Source organism: Rhipicephalus sanguineus, chromosome 9, assembly GCF_013339695.2.
Source record: "Rhipicephalus sanguineus isolate Rsan-2018 chromosome 9, BIME_Rsan_1.4, whole genome shotgun sequence".
Classification (NCBI taxonomy): domain Eukaryota; kingdom Metazoa; phylum Arthropoda; class Arachnida; order Ixodida; family Ixodidae; genus Rhipicephalus; species Rhipicephalus sanguineus.
In genome coordinates this window covers 149,367,804-149,389,160 of record NC_051184.2, presented here as the reverse complement: position 1 = coordinate 149,389,160, position 21,357 = coordinate 149,367,804, and the positions used below count along the sequence as shown (strand labels likewise).

At 46.0% G+C, this 21,357-nt stretch overlaps 1 protein-coding gene across 1 annotated transcript in view; it reads left to right on the top strand.

Moving 5' to 3' along the window:
- The window catches only part of LOC119404005 (arrestin domain-containing protein 3), a 518,482-nt gene that overhangs the window by 418,793 nt on the left and 78,332 nt on the right, over nucleotides 1-21,357 (top strand). The window lies entirely within an intron of this gene.

Sequence of the window (21,357 nt, the reverse complement as noted above, 5' to 3'; positions counted from 1 at the left end):
TTCAAACGAACCCAAGATGCTGTGTCTCTTTTTCATGCAATGTCATGGAGGGCACACTGACGCACAACTGCGACTGCTTGTGGATACATGCAGCTTCACAGAAATGAAAGGACATGCGAGTTTTTAGGGGCGAAGCTCCTTAAGGCGGCACCCGTTCGTCCCTCGTAGTCGTAGTCGTAGTGCGTAACAAGTCTTACGCTTTGACCTCCAAGGTGGTGCCGGTGGGAGATTTTTTCTGTGCGTTGTTGAACAATAAAAAATTCGCAGCGTGCGCGTTAACTAAAAGCCGAATTCTTCTGTCTCTCATTCCCCATTAGCAGGCATTGGCATGTTCCAGTAGGAAACGTTAGTAGAAGTAGAAGTGTAAGTGTTAGCTAAAAGCCGACTTCTTCTGTCTCTCATTCCCATTAGCAGCCATTGTATACCTCCAAGGTAGTGCCTGGTGAGATTTCTCCTGTGCGTGATTAAGCAATAAAAATTTTGTTCAAAACGCCGTTGATTGATGAAATAAACCAACGAAAGACGCCAGATGTTTTGTAAAAGCAAAACGAAAGAACGCCAGATGTTTCTAAAGCAAAACGAAAAGACGCCAGCTGCTTAACGAAAGACGCCAGAACGCCAGATGTTTTCTAAAGCAATGGTTTTCTAAACAATGAAAATTCACAGCGTACATGTAAAATTAAAGTGAGCTGCAAGTCGTCATAACTCATCGAACCTTTAGTATAAACGTGCCCGATCTCACGTCGGTGATGATGTACTGGGCAGAATTCACGGAAGATTCACGGTTTACCGATGAACCCCCGCAGCTTCGCCCACTCATCATCATTCACTCCGTGGATATGCTGTGATTTTTTGAAGCTGCGCATATCCACAAGCAGTCGCAGTTGTGCATCAGTGTGCCCCTCCGTGATATTGCATGAAAAAGAGAGACAGTATCTTGAATTTGTTTGAACGGTGTGCATCGCGTGGTGTGTAGACGGTTCTCGCATTTGGGTCCCCTCGCCTTCATTCTGTTCTTCTTTCCTTCATCTCTTGCACACTCTGTATGTTTTTCTTATATATATTGGTTTGTTTGTGTCTCCTTCTCTAGTGTTTTGTCCTTTTTTGTATTGTTCTGCGACGTACAAATCTAAGAGCTTTCAAAAATGGTGTTGCTATTTCCAGCTACTCACTGTACCTGAAAAATATGTGTTTGAGTTAGCTTCCAATAAACCCTTTGGGAGGCAAAGTGCACAGCAATTAGTCATGCGAGATACAGCTGCATCGTACAAAGCACTTCAATCACCACAACCATGAGCCATTCTTCCTCTGATTTGTGCACTCATTGGAACACACTGGAAATAAAAAATATAAAACAATGATCTCATGAGCTACAACAGTTGCACTTCATTTAGCATACTTTGCTGTGTTTACGATAACAAACAATTTAAATAAAAAAGTGTAAAATAGGAAATTTCAGTGACCATAAGTCAGAGTATTCACTGGCTTTTACTTGAGTTGAAATCTTAGCCTAGTGCCACTGTAGTTTAGATGTCGTCTCATTTGCTATCTCATCAATTGACAATACTAACCTGCGCACTTGAGGATGTCGGTCTGTAAGGGCCCGCTCACGCTAGCGGCAAGCCTGCCGCAACGGTGCGGTGCCGCAGAACGTCCGCCGTCGCCGCACGCGCGAGAGCTGTCCTACTTGCACGGCAAGCTTCGCCGGCGAGTTTTCGAAAAACATGGCTGCACTGCTAAAAGCGGTTGTCGTCCACCTCGAATCTATCAAGTGGCCGCCGTGCGCTCTGTGGCGTGTAAGCTCCGAACTGATGCTTCCATTTACTTTAGATTCATGTCCTTAAGCTTCGACAGCAAAGTATTCGTACCGATTCGACCCCGTTTTGGAGAGCCATAGTCAAATAATCGATGCTGTAGGCTTAGCGAGTCGAGATTGGCGCTTCTGAATGCTCGGAGGACATAGATTACGCGTTTGTTAGTTGTTTCTAATCCCCCATAGCTGGCGACACTTGACCTGGCGCCAGCTTGGGGATATGTTATTTGCTTGTACGGGACGCTTTTTTTTATGCCGGACAGACTAAAAGGCTCTATTGACTGCCGGAAGCATGCCTGGCAACGACACGAACGACATCCGCACTTCTAGCGTGAAAAACGAGGAGTAAAAAAAGCAAGCAGCTCGAACCGTCCCGTGGCAGACGCAGACGACGGGGAAAGCCGAAAGCGGACGACGCGGTGCGCCGTAGTCATGGCAACCGCTCCTCCGTCGCTGATTGGCCATGTCGCTCTGCGGCAGACGGAGGACGGCGAGAAAATGGGTCTCGGACCTATTCTGCGAACGGCAAAGAACGGCAGACGTGCGCGAACGAAATCGCTTGCGCACGGCAGCCTGAGAACGTCAAACGGCAAACGGCGAGCTGCCGTGCCGCTAGCGTGAGCGGGCCCTAACTATTTCCGTTATAAACACATCGCTGTCCTCAAGGGACACCAGCGCCCTCTTCAGGCCCCCGAGTTCCATTTCACCACTGGAACGGACCTCATTGCAGTGATACAAATAAGATATACATATTGTCGCTGTGCAGACTGGATGCGGCTGGGAGGCAAATGCCGCATCCAGTCTGCACAGCGGCAAAAAAGAAGAGCTCGCGCAGCAAGAGAGGAAGAAGAGGTTCACCCCCGATCCCTTTTTCTCTAGTGCCTCGCATAATTAAAGTGAGCTGTGCTACGAGTATATCCGACTTCTGCTGTTTCTGCGTCGTGACAATATGTGCATATTAGGAAAGATCTTCCATATGTGTCTGGGCGTGATGAATTAAGCATGGGACCAGTGATCTGATGCTTAATGCTCTTTTTCAAATCTTTCACTGGTGCCCATCCTAGAAACTACATTACATACATTTTCTTTCAGGTACTATACTTCAGCTACGTATGTCTACTGTTGGGTTTTCTGAAAAGCCTTGGGACCATTGCAAATAGCAAGTAAATATGCTGCTTGATAGTGCTGCCCTTGCAACCATGGCTGATTCTAATATTAACGCTTATAAATGTGTGCCACCGCAACAACGTACAGTGTTCACTGATTCACACGCCACATCAAAACTTTTAGTATAATGAGCGATATGTGCAATTGCTCAAGATAAACACATCTTGGGTCCCTACAAGGTTGGGTCCCTATGCAAAGAGTGAACTCCGAAGGTTCTTCAGGTGTTGGGTGTAATAAGAAGCATGCAAAAATGTTTGTAGAATGTATTATAGCAGTTGTATATTGCATTTCTTTATCATGTGGTCTATGCTACATCGGACAGACGGGGCGTTGTCTGAACGATCGCCTCAGGAAGCACGCAAATCTCATGCGCGGATCAGTGGGCAGTCACTTGGCAAGTCACTGTGCCAAGTGTGGGTGCGCCCCCATGTTAGATGATTGTCAGGTAATGGCAAGATATAGGGACAAGTAGGCATGTGAAATTCACGAAGCTTTTTTAATTCGCAAGGCAGGAACTGACTGTGTAAGAGCCCCATCTATCAACTTGTTGGACAATGAATACGAGTATATTCTTAGTTGAAATATGATTTCAAGATGTGAATAAGATGTTTTTGCACGTGCGCCATCACTTTCCCTTTCTCTGTGTGTCATCTCCTCGCCCTCACGAGTGTATATATTTTCGCGCCATCTGAGCAATAAACTGGTTGTAAGTGTGCGCTCTGTCCTATCATTCTTCTTTTCTGAAACGTTTTGCGCACAAAGAACATATTTTTCCTTTTAGAGAGCATATGCAAGTATGAATGCAAGTGAGTACCTGTGGGTATGAGTAGACGCGAGCATGAATGCGAGAATGAGTAAGAATGAGTGAGTATTCTCTTGTAGTGCTGACCTATGCTTGGGATTCTGAATGTTTTAGGCGTGCATTAAGCTGTGGTTATGTACTGCTGAAACATTCAATTTCCGAATGTTGCCATACGTGCAGTATATAGTACCACATAGCATATGCATAGTGAATGGCCGAGTTTTTCGAGTACGAGAAACAGCAAGGACACAACATTCACACACAGGGCACACGGGTGCTACTCACAACAATAAGTTTAATTCCTTGACATACCGAACATAAGTGCCTTGGGAAGTATGTCACAAAGCACGTGTCATTTTTGGCAATTGGAGTACAGGATAAGCTTGAGCACTCACAAAAAGAATACACGAAGAGTAGAGTGTTCAGCCACTACACATGCGATGCGAAGGAAATTGAACTCTTTGTAAAATAAGGTAAGGGGAATATTTATTATTACATGATGTATGAAAATAGTCGATCTGCTCGCTCTAAAATATTATTCAAGTGAACCTATCCTTACTACATCCCACTATAACGGTTTAACGAAACCGAGGTATGCATCCACTGTTTCTGCAGTGAATCGCAAGAAAACTGTCCGAAGGTATTTTGTTCCCCTCATCAGAATGCTCCTTTAAGCCTATCATTTATTCACCACCCTGTTTGTTCAACGTAACAGTGGTTACTAGGACAAGGGAATCCGATAGACGATGCTAGATTTGCACTGAACTTTCTCATGTGCTTCTTTTTGCACAATTTTCTTTTGTCATTGATGAGCTTTCCCATAAAGACTGCCTAGTTTGTTGGGTGCTGAAAACACAACCTGTATATTTGGTAGCGCTCAAATTTTCTTTAGATTGTGTGACACTTTATGTAGGAGATCACGACAACATTATGCTTTGTAAGGGCTGGGCTAACGTTATTGGTAGGTGACACATAGCATCGACCAAATGTTCGATTGCGTACCAAGTGTTAGATCATGGCAAATATTAGATGAGTCCTTAGATTGTGTGACACTTGGTGTATGTAGGAGATCACGACAACATGCTTTTCAAGCGCTGTACTGACGTCATTGCTAGGTCATGCATAGTATCGGCCAGTTGTTAATTTTGTAAAGAAAATTATTCAGTTATTACTTGAAGGGAAGCTTTAAAATTTAATTTGGTGTAATTTTAGGTATGGCCGCCTTTTACAGTTTGAGTGCCTAGTCAAGCATTTGGTGTTGAGTCAGAGGAAAGCATTATACCTTAATAGAATGGAAAATTGGGCTAGTTGGAATGTTTGCGCGATTGATGCAGCGCTAAAGACGAAGACGAAAGGAACACACGTGCACTCTGTGTTCCTTTCACCTTCGTCTTTAGCATTGCATCAATCATGCATTATACCTTATATTTCTCATAGTTAGCTCCAGAAATAAACCCAGTTTCGATATATAGTGAGTTGAGCTTATTGGTTACCGTTTGCATGAAGAGTGATCATAGTTAAATTGTTACATAATAAGTGACACAGGCCATTTCACGAATTCAGATCTGTTTGTAGTAATGCCCTGTCGGATTCGACCTGAGCTTTCTTATGTGGAACGTGTGATCGTACAGAAATACAGGCAGATCGATCGCCATTGGCGTCGCCGTATCGGGCTGATAAACTAATGTTTTTGCTGGTTTTCTATGTCGTAACATGAAATGATCGTGCACATGAAACGTTCATTGTACAGGCCCAACCGCTTTCGTGCGTGACATAAGAAAAAATGAAGTGAGAAAAACATTTATAGGTTCTCGTGGGATTTGAAACCCGACCCTCTGATTGGCAGTCGAATATTCTACCGAGAGCCACACTGGTGCTTGGAACTTCTTTACAGAAAGAACCCACACAGCCGTCATGTCGGGCAAGGAATTGCGCTAACATATGTAATATAGCATGGCAGAAGAGTAAAATAGCAACCGGGAGTCCCGCAATGTGAATTGCGCAACGAGTCGGTCGTTCAATGCTTCCAACTCATTACAAAGGGCTCAGCCATAATTCGTGATCGTCATCAGTCAAAGCACAAAGTCCACATAATGTCATAAACATAGGTAGCGGATACCACGGTTCTCCGCAGGATGACGAATAATGGCATGATGTGCGATTCCCTACTTCGTAAAACGTACTATGATTTATGGCGTAGTTGGGAACCTTTCATGTGTACTTGCATTAGTTGCCCCATGAGAGTCTATAATGGGCTCTAGAAAGGCCCCTATTCCAGCTTTCGCTGTGACTGCGCTGCATGTACCGCTCAGAGCTGGCAATTTTTTCGTTTTCGATGTGACCGGGTCTGACCAACTAAAACTGTTGTACATGCTTTAACTTGTCGCAAGCAACACCTTGTATCAAAACATTCTTGAATGGTTTTCATAATTTTAAACAGATAACACACACGATGCAAATAGCATAGTACATTCCGACACAGACAGAAACACCAGCGATTGTGCTGAATGTACAGAGACTCATGCATGAAAACATGGAATGTTTGATTGCTACATGATAGTCTTGTCAAATGTACCTAATTAGGCGTACTACATCAGGAAACAATCTGGGTCATGGATCAGTAAACCATTGGTGATGTTGCATGATTGCGAATATGAATTTTTAGACAAGTACATGTGACTTTGATCTCGATTGTTTTTCTGTGTTCGTTTGGTTTTGTTTTTATTTGTTGTTGGTATGCAATGATTTTTTGCTTTCTTTCAGTTTGTGCATGTGGGAAACATACAAGGTTTGTCTCTTATAATTGTAGTTTCTGAAATAAAAAAATTAGTAGTGAGTCAGTGTTGTGATTTCGTGTTCCTTCTTTTCTCTCTCTTTGTGTGGTTGTGCTGCTGGTGCATCATGATGTACTCATCATTACTGTAACGTGAGTGCCTTGGTAGCTTAGCAGGTAAAATGTCACTCTGCTAAGCTTGAGGAAACGGGTTTGATTTTGGTGGCTGCATTTTGATGTGGGCAGCAGAGTGTAAGAGCACCAGTGTAATATCATGAGCAGCATGAGTGAGAGCATGCGAGCACGTGGCGAATGGCCTCAAATTACAATTCGATCGACACTCGGAGGTTGCTGTTAAAAATAAGGTGGAAAGGGCAACGCTTTTCCGTGTATTGCTGCCACTCCCACCACCGTTTTTTTTTACAACTGGTGGAACGTATGATATAGATAATGGTTTGATATTGTAGCAACTGTTGTGTTGTGATGAACACACACACATGAACAAACGTGTGGATAAACACACAAATGGCTGTCGCCACACTCTGCTTCGTTTTCCTGCTTTATAATCCGGAGCAGCTGATGCACCTCGCCGAAACATGTGCCTGAAGAAGTACACCAGTAACTCTTCAGAGGCCTTACGTGTGCGAACCAGATAAATTCAGCTTTGATAGTTTGACACATAGGAACACGTGACCGATTGTCTCCATGGTTCACTTCTTGCACAAACACATCGTACGATGCATTACACACAAAAAAATTAGCACCTACAACCGCTGCAACACACTGCAGCTACGCGTCAAAGGGCACCATCAGTCGCTCAAACGCTATGCGATCACCACGGAGCACAACAAATAGAACATGCATGACGGCAATAAAGAGGCAATCAAACTTATTGCAACTGAGTGTATCATCACCGGATACACTGGACCTTGCCGTTCACTGAAAGCACCAACATACAGTTACGCATATCGCTGCGCACACTGAACATACAACAGATACGAACCACATATGTCAGGTGCAACGATCAAACACTTTTGGTGTTTGTGCATGATGAGCATGTGTCATATGCAGATGACACCTGAATGAGATTGCCCGCAGACCGAACAATGGCATGAAACACAGGCAATCGGCAGCACCCCATGCTTGCGTAGACAGCACACTGTACCTCTTTACGTTGGCGATCGCAGATGATTAGATCCAGAACTTAGCGCCGCAATGCTGCCTTTTGATGAATATCACACGGATGCGTATTGAACTCTGCTACTAATCACAGTAACATCAGCGAACTCGGAGCTTGTCGATATTCATAAGTGGTTCTCTTCAAATAACCTAACTTTAAATACACAGAAAACCAAGTACATCGTATTTACTGAGATAACTGATATTTATTCTCCAACCAAAGTTACGAAGACACGTAAAAACCCGACGTTTCGGAACCAGCTCGGTTCCTTCCTCAGGGGGGACTGCGGCGGCTTGGCTGCGGCCTCTTTAAGGCACTCTCGCGGCGGTTAACGACCCCACGCATTACCGAAGAGCGTAGCCCATGCGCATACACCGGGGGGAGAGTTCCGAGTGAACGGTTGATATTTTGAGTGGTCCTCTGTATATGCCACGACTCCAGTAGTAACCTCCTCCTCCACTTGGTTTCACTTTCGAGGATGGCGGTTCCGTTGAAGTCTATTCTGTCGTCAAACGTCTCTGCGTGCTCGGCGACGGCGCTGCGTTCTTTGTTGAGTTTACGGACGTCGTTGACGTGTTGCCTAATCCGTTCGGGGAAGTTTTTGGTCTCGCCGATGTATGACGAGGGGCAGTCGGCACACGGTATTTTGTAAACGACGCCGGGCGCCCTGTCCTTTCTTGGCCGGTCTTTCGGGCGGGGAAGGAAGCGGCCCAGCGTGCATGAAGGCACGTGCGCGATGTGCACGCCTTCTTTTCTAAAAATCCGAGCCAACGCCTCGCTGGCTCCCTGGACGTATGGGACCGACACGCGTTTTGGAGAGCTGTTCGTCAATGCTGGCTGGGAGTCGCGTAACCTCTTTTTCTCTGCGCGGCGGGCGACGGATCGAATGAAATTTCTGGGATAACCGTTTTTTCTGAGGTCCGCAATTACGCGGGCCTCTTCTTTCCGGCGTTCCGTGTCAGTGGAACATATCTTTTTGGCTCTCTGAAGTAATGTGGACACAACGGAGGCCTTGTGGGTGGAGGGATGGGACGAATCGTATTGAAGGTATCGGCCGGAGTGCGTCGGCTTCCTGTAAACGGAGAACTCCAAGTTACTGCCCCTTCTTGCCACCTGGACGTCGAGAAAGGGGAGGGTGCGGTCGCGTTCACACTCGACCGTGAACTGTATGGCTGGGTGAACGGAATTTAGGTGCAGTCTGAAGTTTTCAATTTCAGATGTCTTCACGACACAAAAGCAATCGTCCACGTAGCGAAGAAAGAGCTTGGGTCGCGGCGAGAAGGAGCCAAGTGCTTCCCTTTCTATATGTTCCATGGTCAGGTTTGCCATTGTGACGGAGATGGAGGCCCCCATTGCGGTTCCACTGTTTTGCCTGAAGATTGTTCCTTTGTAGGAAAAATACGTGCTGGACAGGCAGAATTCCAGTAGGCGGCAGAGTTCGTCAATAGTGAGTGGGGTCCTTTGACTCAAGCCATCGTCACCCTCAAGAGCAGCACGGGCACAGGATACAGATAAGGGTACCGGCACATTGGTGAACAAAGATACGACGTCGAACGAGACCAGGCTCTCGTCTTCGTCGATGCTCACCTCTGATGCTAGCTGCACGAAGTGGCTGGAGTCGCGGACATGAGTTGGGGTATTCCGGGTGAGAGGGGCGATGATTCGGTGCAGGAAGCTTGAAAGGGCTCGGCATGGAGAGGAAGTGAAGTCGACGATCGGTCGGAGGGGGGCGCCAGGCTTGTGAATTTTGGGTAGTCCGTAGAAACCCGGTGCGGAGCCGTTGCGGCAGATTAGACTTAGGTAGAGTGCTTTTAATTGTGGGTGGTGCTTGAAAATTTCGGAGAGTAGCTTGTTTAGCTGAGTCTGAGTTTGCTTCGTCGGATCCTTTTTTAGCTGCGTATATGCGTCACCCTCTAAAAGGGCCGAAATCTTCCGGTCATAGTCCCGGCTGTCCAACACCACCGTTGAGTTGCCCTTGTCAGCGGGGAGGATGACAATGCTCTGATCTTGCCGGAGTTCCCGAAGGGCTTTGCTCTCTTCTGCGGTCAAGTTCTTTTTCCCTTGTGACGACAATTTCGAAAGGATTCCAATTGATTTTAGTCTAATTTCTTCTCTGGCGCTTGGCCTCACACTCTGGACGGCTTCCTCTACAGCCGCGACGACTTTCGATAAACGGGGCGTCGTTGACACGTTATACCCGTGTCCCTTTGCCAGAACAGAAGTTTCCTGATTAGTGAGTGGGCGGGATGACAAATTGGTGACAAACCTGGGATTTGGGTTGCCTTGGGGCGAACCCCGGTCCAGCAGGTGAGAAAGTTTCCTATCCTGCGCGGTCCGATGCCTGTCTGCAGACGACGCCGCCACGGAGTCCGCGAATGCGTCGATCGGAGGCATCAATCCAGGGATGCGGTGCTGAAGTTTTCGCTTGGCGAAGAACAGGTCTAATTCCTTTTTCCGTAGAGAGGCGTTGATTTCGTGCAGGCGGGCGTTGACCAGCCGTTGTTCTGCTCTCATGACGATTTCCATACCTTCGGGGGTCGAGACAGGGCGTTTGAGGCGTAGGCTTTGAGGGACGACTTTCCTATCTTTGCAGGTGCGATTGAAGTCCAGATGAGTTTTGAAGACTGATATTCCCTCCTTGTTGCGTATGTAGCGCTTGACTAGCTGCATGGTATCGCGGCCGAAGTCCTGGCTGATTGAATTGAAGGTAAACATTAGACAGAAGTCTGTCTGGTTGGGTAAGTAAACTGAGATAACTGATATTTATTCTCCAACCAAAGTTACGAAGACACGTAAAAACCCGACGTTTCGGAACCAGCTCGGTTCCTTCCTCAGGGGGGACTGCGGCGGCTTGGCAGCGGCCTCTTTAAGGCACTCTCGCGGCGGTTAACGACCCCACGCATTCCCGAAGAGCGTAGCCCATGCGCATACACCGGGGGGAGAGTTCCGAGTGAACGGTTGATATTTTGAGTGGTCCTCTGTATATGCCACGACTCCAGTAGTAACCTCTTCCTCCACTTGGTTTCACTTTCGAGGATGGCGGTTCCGTTGAAGTCTATTCTGTGGTCAAACGTCTCTGCGTGCTCGGCGACGGCGCTGCGTTCTTTGTTGAGTTTACGGACGTCGTTGACGTGTTGCCTAATCCGTTCGGGGAAGTTTTTGGTCTCGCCGATGTATGACGAGGGGCAGTCGGCACACGGTATTTTGTAAACGACGCCGGGCGCCCTGTCCTTTGTTGGCCGGTCTTTCGGGCGGGGAAGGAAGCGGCCCAGCGTGCATGAAGGTACGTGCGCGATGTGCACGCCTTCTTTTCTAAAAATCCGAGCCAACGCCTCGCTGGCTCCCTGGTCAAAGGACCCCACTCACTATTGACGAACTCTGCCGCCTACTGGAATTCTGCCTGTCCAGCACGTATTTTTCCTACAAAGGAACAATCTTCAGGCAAAACAGTGGAACCGCAATGGGGGCCTCCATCTCCGTCACAATGGCAAACCTGACCATGGAACATATAGAAAGGGAAGCACTTGGCTCCTTCTCGCCGCGACCCAAGCTCTTTCTTCGCTACGTGGACGATTGCTTTTGTGTCGTGAAGACATCTGAAATTGAAAACTTCAGACTGCACCTAAATTCCGTTCACCCAGCCATACAGTTCACGGTCGAGTGTGAACGCGACCGCACCCTCCCCTTTCTCGACGTCCAGGTGGCAAGAAGGGGCAGTAACTTGGAGTTCTCCGTTTACAGGAAGCCGACGCACACCGGCCGATACCTTCAATACGATTCGTCCCATCCCTCCACCCACAAGGCCTCCGTTGTGTCCACATTACTTCAGAGAGCCAAAAAGATATGTTCCACTGACACGGAACGCCGGAAAGAAGAGGCCCGCGTAATTGCGGACCTCAGAAAAAACGGTTATCCTAGAAATTTCATTCGATCCGTCGCCCGCCGCGCAGAGAAAAAGAGGTTACGCGACTCCCAGCCAGCATTGACGAACAGCTCTCCAAAACGCGTGTCGGTCCCATACGTCCAGGGAGCCAGCGAGGCGTTGGCTCGGATTTTTAGAAAAGAAGGCGTGCATATCGCGCACGTGCCTTCATGCACGCTGGGCCGCTTCCTTCCCCGCCCGAAAGACCGGCCAACAAAGGACAGGGCGCCCGGCTCGTTTACAAAATACCGTGTGCCGACTGCCCCTCGTCATACATCGGCGAGACCAAAAACTTCCCCGAACGGATTAGGCAACACGTCAACGACGTCCGTAAACTCAACAAAGAACGCAGCGCCGTCGCCGAGCACGCAGAGACGTTTGACCACAGAATAGACTTCAACGGAACCGCCATCCTCGAAAGTGAAACCAAGTGGAGGAGGAGGTTACTACTGGAGTCGTGGCATATACAGAGGACCACTCAAAATATCAACCGTTCACTCGGAACTCTCCCCCCGGTGTATGCGCATGGGCTACGCTCTTCGGTAATGCGTGGAATCGTTAACCGCCGCGAGAGTGCCTTAAAGAGGCCGCTGCCAAGCCGCCGCAGTCCCCCCTGAGGAAGGAACCGAGCTGGTTCCGAAACGTCGGGTTTTTACGTGTCTTCGTAACTTTGGTTGGAGAATAAATATCAGTTATCTCAGTTTACTTACCCAACCAGACAGACTTCTGTCTAATGTTTACCTTCAATCGTATTTACTTCACCGCGCAAAACACTCGAGGAACACTCATCCACACTTACACTAAACAATTCAGCGCTAAAACGAGTACACTCGATAAAATACCTAGGCGTTCTCCTTGATGAAAATTTTAACTGGAAACCTCACATCTACGAAGTTTGTAAAAAACTCAGCAAAGCTTGTTTTCTTCTGTACAAATGCCGAGACATATTTGACTTGCCGACCTTACGAATAATTTGTTTTAGCGTATTTCATAGCCACTTAAACTACTGTGTGCTAACCTGGGGTCACACATACCGCACATACCTAGAAACAGTAATAAAGGTTCAGAAAAGAGCGATCCGCTTTATAACAAATGCAGACTATACGGCACATACGCTGCCACTCTTCCGAAGCCTAAAGATCATGCCGTTCAGCATCCGACTTAATTATAAAACAGCACTTATGGTCCATTCTAGTATTAGCACCAACTATCCAGTTTGCTCATCACATTTTGTATGTTCTAGTTACGAAAGCCGCAACAAAGTAAAAGGAAACTATCTCACAGAGCAAACAAAAAACGTATATGGTAATAGAAAACTTACAGCTAATGGAGTCGCCGTGCGGAATGAGCTTCCACAAGAACTAAAACAGAATAAGAATTTCTCTTTTGCACTAAAAAATATCTCTTACGTAACATATAGACACCCAACGTAGCAATGCTAGAAACAGCCATTTTGAATCCACTACCATGTATAATCACGTTGCATGCTATTACATTTACTTACGTATACACTACCTTGCAATTTTATTTATATATATATATATATATATATATATATATATATATATATATATATATATATATATATATATATATATATATAGATATATATATATATAGATATATATATATATATATATATATATATATATATATATATATATATATATATATATATATATATATATATATATATATACCGAATTCTTTGAACGTCATTCACGCTGGACCCGACGTATTATATGCAAGGAAGGGGCGACGAAACTTTCTTGAAAGCAGATTTACTCAACGTTTTCAGCTGGTGGACCAGCCTTCGTCAGAGTCACTCTGACGAAGGCTGGTCCACCAGCTGAAAACGTTAAGTAAATCTGCTTTCAAGAAAGTTTCGTCGCCCCTTCCTTGCATATATATATATATATATATATATATATATATATATATATATATATATATATATATATATATATATATATATATATATATATATATATTACTTTTTGTCCTTAAGTGTTATTGTTATGCTCTCCAGATACATGACATAACTAGTTTTCAAAGTGTCCTAATGTCCGTAAATTATTTTCGTATGTTCATTTATTGCTTTACTGTTTGATATGCTCTTCATATACGCTATCTTACATATTGTTGTTCTTTTTTCCCCTCCTTTTTCTTCTGGCCATACGAATGATCAGTCGCTAACCTCTGTAAATGCATAATGTTATAATTACTTTTATAGTTGTTATAATGTTAGTATAAATGTTTGTGCTTGTACACTTCTTTATTGATAATTGACATGCTTTTTTTTCATAATTACTTTTCAATGAATCCCAACTAGCCTTAGGCTAGGGATTCAGATACGTTTCTTCCAATATTGTATTTTTGCAAATTGTTTTATGTAAGTATCAATGAATTCAAATTCAAATTCAAAATGAACTGCTTTTATAAAGTTGGCGACTTGGCCTCGGCTCCCACTTCGTCGCTTCATGCGGGCGCCATGTTTGACGTCGAGCTGACGTAAAGCCATCATATCGTAACTGCCTTTTTTTCAACCAATCAGTGACAGTTACATGTAAGAGCACTTGCAAAATAGCTCATGGAAATATTTTGCTAGTACGAGTTGTCTTAAGACAAATTATCTCGCACCAGCTGCAGAAAACATTGGTGAGCAAAGAGTACCTGAAGGAGTGTCTCGGCAGACTATTTGGGTAATACATGTCAATTTTGCGAAAATTTCGCAAAATTGACATGTAATTGACATGTAGAATTGACATGACAATTTTGTTTGCATTAAATTAAAGGATCATGGCAAAGAGCTATGCCACTGTGGGATTAAACGGTTTCAGTGCTTTAATAAAGAGACGTTGTAGAGCACTTGAGCTGCAGGGGTGACTGAATGAAAAATGCGAGTTTGCAAAAGCTTCAGTGAAATTCTTGAGTCAGATCCTGAGTAAAAAGGGGATTAAACATGATCCAGAAAGAGTGAGAGCAATGGTAGATTTTCCCGTACCACGCAGAGTAACAAAGGTGCGCCCTTTATTGGCATGGCAAACCAAGTGGGAAAGTTTATACCGAACCTGTCCGACAAGCTGAGACACGTCAGGTAACTCCTCAGAAAGGACATGGAGTGGAGGTGGGATAATCAACAGCAGCAGGCATTCGACCAGGTGATGAGAGACATCCAAAAGGCAGCGACACTGACTGTTTATGACACCAAACAACAGCTGACAGTCTCTGCAAATACATCTTCCTACGGTCTTGGTGTTGTTGCAGAGAGACATGGACGGTGGTGAAAAACCAGTTGCGTTTGCATATAAACGACTGAGTGAAACAGAGAGAAGATATGCTCAAATTTAGAAAGAGCCGTACGCTGTTATGTGGGCATGTAAATGCTTTGAAAAGTGTTTTGTAGGGATGAAGTTTCATGTCCAGACTGACCACAGACATCTGGTTCCACTGCTAGGAGACCGAGAGCTAGACTGAATCCCAGCAAGAATTCAGAAAAACAGGCTAAGAGTTGTGCATTTTGACTACTCCATCGAGCATGTTCCAGGTAAAGAAATATGGATTGCAGACGCACTCTCCAGAGCCCCAGTAAAACCTGCAGAGAGCATGGAAGAAGAAGTCGAAGAATATGTTCAGATAGTGACAAGTTTGATGCCATCGTCGAATGGCTACCTAAAAGAAATTGAGATTGCACAGATTGATGACCCAGTGTGCCGACAAGAAAAAGAGTATTGCACTAAAGGCTGGCCAGGCAAGGATGGAATTCACCGGAGATTGTCTCCTGCTTCCAATACAGAGACTTCCCGGTGCAAAGCAATTTATTAGTGAAAGACAACAGGTGGTCATTCCAAAGGCTCTATGGAAGAAAGTGCATTTCCAACTGCACGCGGGATATCAAGGGGTTGTAAGTGTACAGAAAGGGCGAAACGGTCAGCGTGGTGGCCTGGGCGAAGCGCTCAAATTCAAGAGATCGTTGCGAACTGCACTACCTGCATCCAAGAATGTAATACGAGAGTGGAGCCCATCATAGGGTCAGACCTGCCAGATTATCCATGGCAGAAAGTTGCTGCTGACCTGTTGGAACTGAAAGGCAAGCAGTATTTTGTCATCGTAGACTACTATTCCCGCTATATAGAAGTAGGTTATCTGCGGGACACGACTACGGATACGGTGATAGCTCTGTTAAAGTAGTAGTTTGCCCGGCATAGAATACCAGAGACGTTTAGGTCAGACAACGGACCTCAGTTCACCTCGGGGAAGTTTGTGAACTTCACAAAGGAATACCAAATAAAGCATGTCACGAGCAGTCCGCACTAACCCAAGAGCGACGGTGAAGCAGAAAGGATGGTGAACGTTGCCAAAGACATCCTCAAAAAAGCTGAAGATCCAAATATAGGTCTACTCATGTACAGCACGACTCCTAGACGCAGTAGATATAAGCCAGATCTGCTCCTAATGGGATGAGAGCTCAGGACGAATTTACCTACCCTGCCATGCCAGCTAATCCCCAAATTGCCAACCCTGTGGAATTGCGCCAAAAAGATAAAAAAAAGGCGGTAGCATACCCAAAGTTACAACCAGAGGCACAACCGCTTCCTGTCTTTCCTGTCTCCTTCACCGTTTCCTGTGTTCGTCTGTTTTCGGCTGGTATAATTCCTTGATGCACAACGCCAGCATTCCAGGTGAAATGACCACAGGAAGTCCAGTATGGGTGACAGTACCTGGCACAACGGGGCGGCTTGTGAAGAGCAAGAAGAATAATCCAAGATTATGGGTTGTCCATACTCCGCAGAGACAACTCATTCAGAACACATACCATTTGATTCCGGCCCCGGCAACCCTGGAAAATCACGCAGACATGTAAGATAGTGAACAAGTGGAGCCAAACAACCCACAACAGCTAGAAATGCCAGGAATGGTCACTACATCAAGAGATAAAGAGGAAAGAGTTCGCCCCGACCTGAGTGAAGAAGTGGGCGTCTTCTCAAGATATGGTCGACGCATTGTGAAACCAGTCAGGTACCCGAACTGACCGTCTCTTCCGTCGGGGGAAAGAGAGATGTGGGATTAAACGGTTTGAGTGCTTTAAGAAAGAGACGTTGTGGGGCGCTTGAACCTGGAGGATAACACAGCGTACCTAGAGTTCCAAAATTCTGTCTTCGTCTCGTTCCTTGTCGAACCCCATGTAACATGTGTTACAACAGCCACAAATGATAGAATGAACGAAGACAGATCTGCAAGGTACTGGAAAGCTTTGAATTGGGCAACTCTACCAACTTTTGTAACATGACCGCAGCAAGCCTGTGAGGGCAGACTGTCAGCAAAGTTTCGTACAAGTTAGTGTGCCAGTTGTACGTCATCGGATTCTCTATCGAACTCACAATTTTGGTTAGAGTATTGCTTTACCGTTCTCTTACATGCATAGGGCTTTTGATTATAAGATGGAAATCTGTAGAAAATTAAAGCATTTCTCCTCAACTAATACGGCGATCTGGGCGAGTTGGTGTACTAACATCTTCGGGAAAATGTGCAGCGCGGCACGGACGAAGGACAAGAAACGCACAATACGAGCGCTCGTGTTGTGCGTTTCTTGTCATTCGTCCGTGCCGCGCTGCACATTTTCCCGAAGACATTTCTCCTCCACATGACCATCAGTAAGCAGTCTCTGTGGTTGGGCACCAGCAAGAAGTCGCTCGCATCACGACTTGCTTTATCTGAAATTTTGTTTGCATTATTTCCACATGATAGAAATGAAGGCTACCGGAACTTGTCATTCATGACTCAGCATTCTCGGGCATATCTAACGCAGCACTCTATGAAAGCAGAATGTTCAAAGTGCACAAAGAACTTGAAACAAACTATACGCGAGCTAAACAGCAAATTCAAGTTTGATGGAGCTTCTGTATCGAGATGGCTGATACACAAGAAAACTGCACTGGCAGCGCACATGTACGGCACACTTCAGAGCACACACACGCCGCAAAGAACACTTTTACGTCTAGCACCGCTGCAGCAAATCGCAGGCTCATACCCCGACTTCTATCTCGTGAACAAACTTCGTCGACTGAGGACACGATCGAGCACTTCCGACGCGACGCGGTCACCACAGCGCATCGCAAGCGGCAAAGCAGCGCACTCGTAGCAGAACATGTGCAATGATGGCAATAAAACTTATCGCTGTTGAGGGTATCATCACTCCGTACTTCACACAGGACTGGCCGTTTACCCAAAGCACCAGCATACACGCAATACACGTACGCATTTCGCGAGAATGAACCCCGAACGCTGAGCACATAAAATCGCATACGCTGTTTGCGGTGATCGAACACTTTTGACGTTCTTGCACGATGAGCATGTGACACACAGATTACGCCTCCATGTGATGATATTCTAGTTCCTAAAGCAAACGAACGACGGCACGAAAGACATGAAGTCAGTGGCTTCCGATCCTCGCGTAAACACAAGCACACTCCGTCGGTTTCCGTCGGCGATCGCAGGCACCGAGGAGGGCAGGAAGGTAGCGTCAGCTTGCTACCTTTCGATGAATATCTCCGTGGATGATGATTAACTCTAGCACTAATCAAAATAACACCCAAATTAACTTTTTTTACGCGGCTGCTAGGCCTCGGTTCTCGCTTCGTCGCTTCACCCGGGCGCCATGTTTCTCGACGAGCAGGCGTGAAGATGTAATAGGTCACCGTTTTTTTTTCTGCCAATCGGCGACCGAGAAAGCGAGCGGGACCGCTCCGTCCGGCCGGTACGGCCAAAGTCGGCCGCCTCCGCACCGCTCGAGAGGTGGAACGGAACACGAAAAACGGAGCGGAAACGGAGCGGCGGTGGCAGCGTGGTGAGGCCTTAACAATGGTTTCTGGGGACCGGCCGCCCCGCTGCCCCGCGAGGCTGCCTAGTTCACTCCTCCAGCAGCCAATGAAAGCCACTGAGCGATGCGCCGATGTATTTGCGGCATCAGCACAGGCGTATGATCAGGGAACGGGCGCCCTTTTCCTCCGTCTATCGCCCGCGGGAGGAGAACGGTGGTGAATGAACGTATATATACCGCGGCACGTTCCGATGTGTTCGAGTTGGAGAGAGGTCACCGGACTTAAGCGGGAGCATCATCCCTCAAGACCTCCCAGCCGGGTATATTTTCGTTTACAGTGTACTATCGATAGTTTGTTGGCGCTATCGAGAGTTTCATAAAAACTATCGATTGTATCGATAGTGAATTTACCGATAGTTCTGCATCTCTACTCCAGCGTTGTAAATGTAGGCACAATAATTTTTTACATAAATGCAAATAATTTCATAACAAAGACGTGCGCGACCTGTATCTGCGACGGGAAAGCAAAATGAAAGAAAACAGGCGAAAGAGGAAAGGCAGGGATGTTAACCAGTTTAGCGTAACCGGTGTGCTACCGTGCACAGGGGAAAGGGAGGTTCAAAGATGAATAGAGAGGGGAGTACACACACACAGACACACAAAACGTCACAGAACAGAGCGGCAGTCTTGCACGGTATACGGCATCTGTCCTTAGACATTTTAGCAATGTGCCTTGGTTGCTTTAATTCTCGATGGCTTTTCGGCATGACATTCGAGGGTAGTTGCTAGCGACATCGGTGTTTTGTCAAGGCAAGCGATTGCGAGTGATCGTCTCTGCACAGCGTAGCGAGGAGACATGCTGCGGCCTCCTCGACACCGCAGCCGTCGTCGAGAGCCTTGTCGGCCATCCCTATTCGAAACGACTTTGTGAAAGCCACTCTTAGCCGTAACCGGCATAGCAGAGTGGCTCCTCTTCGGTGGAGTCCAGTTGGTATTTGAAATCGTAGCAAAGTGTTCAGCTAGGGTTGCAATTTCACGAAAACACCTTGGTACATAAGTCTTCGCTGCTTCATTATATAGACCATGTAATAGCAAATTTGCAGAAACGTCCCCTATACTTCCCTTGGCTTTCTTGTCTGTTAGTTCTAATTACTGTTGTGTATAGCAAAGAAAAAAAGAGCCCTTAAAATTCCCCTTCTTTCTTTCAATCATAGTGAGGGTCCCGTTCTGGCAGACTGGATGCCTACAGGTGGTATGCGAGGGATTGTTCGTCAGCTGCCAGCTTGCAAAAAGATCAGGCGCACTTGACGCCGGTAGGCAGCAAAAGAGTGTTTCACACTCGCCGTCATGGCTACTCGCGGCTCTGAGTAACACTCCTAGGTTTAAATGCACCTATATACCCCACCGCCGCCGTAGCTCGGCGGTAGAGCATCGGGCGCGTTATTCGAAGGTCACAGTAATCTTTTCGTCCACTTTCCTTTCTTCAGATTTGCTATAATTACTATATCTATAAATATTTACTATAATTACTATAAATAACATGGACTGTACTTTCCTTGGCTATCTTGTCTGTTCCAACAAATGTATCGAAGTATCTTATATACAATGAGGAATTATCGTATCAGACACAATAATTCCGTAAATATCTTGTATTTGTATCTCAAATACTTTTGCCCGAGACGCACTTTCAAGCTAGCTTCGCCCAGCCCTTGCTACTGGTGCATGCTAGTCACGCCACTCCTTTGTTACAGGAACGTGTCACAAACACTCTGGAATCCGAGGTTAATAGCGTTGTAGTCAGCACGGTTACATTAGAAAAATGGGTTGTTCTGTTAATTCATGCGTCGTTGAAGAAATCTAAATCTTGAAGTTAAGTAGCGCATAATTAAGTAAGTTGAAATTTAAGTTGAAAGTTAATTTAATTAAGTTGAAATTAAGTACCGCAGTGGTGACTACATGGTTGAGTGTCCGCTTCCAATGTGGGAGATACCGGGTTCGATTCCCAGTGCCGACCGGGAACCCACCGGTTTTTCCAAAGGGGTAGACGAGTACACCTATCTGGCGCTCGGTTGTTAATGGCTACTCGTCTCGAGAGGTGGCCCCATAAGATTCTGTGAAGGCCCCTGGCGCACCTTAACCCACCACAGCCTTGGTCAAATAGTTGAGCATCCACAGCTGCTGTGGGAGGCAGAGAATTGCTGCCGCCGGGCACCTACCGGTAAAATAGGGACAAGCGCACTTCCGGCCTGGTGCTCGGCAGAACGAAGGTCATAATCGCTTGGGAGGGCACCCATCCTGTGGGAAGTTGGCGGCATGGGACCGCCAGACCTAAAAATAAGGTCATCCTTTTTTCCAACAATTTCGTTGGAAAATAAAAGCATTTCTGATTCTGAATATGCATGATCACTAATACCCTCCCAGTAGGAAACAGCTCCAACACTGTCAGGGTCTGACGGGAATACGAGGTCGAGCGTGCTGTTCCCACTAGTAGGCTGATGAACTAGTGTACCGATGGCTCATTGAGATTTAATTGGAGAAAATTAGTTGCGTAGCGCGTTTACGAACATAAGGTACTCCAAATAATGTCGGGATAGTTGAAGACGCCAAGTGGGCAGACGCCTGCGTTTGGAAACTTTTATTTTATAGAGGTTATCGTGCAAATAGGAGACGAACCGTGTATTCAGCGGACATCTATATTCTGTGTACAAGCCAATGAAATCAAGGTGGAAGTTACCATATTAACTTTTACGTAAAATTGCTTGAGATTAGTTTGTTAGCCAAACCTTCATCACGTTATCAGTCAACGAATTCGCCTTTCTGCGCAGCATGCGTAGTAAAGCGTAATTAATTTCCGTGATCTCCTTATATGTTTGGCAGGCA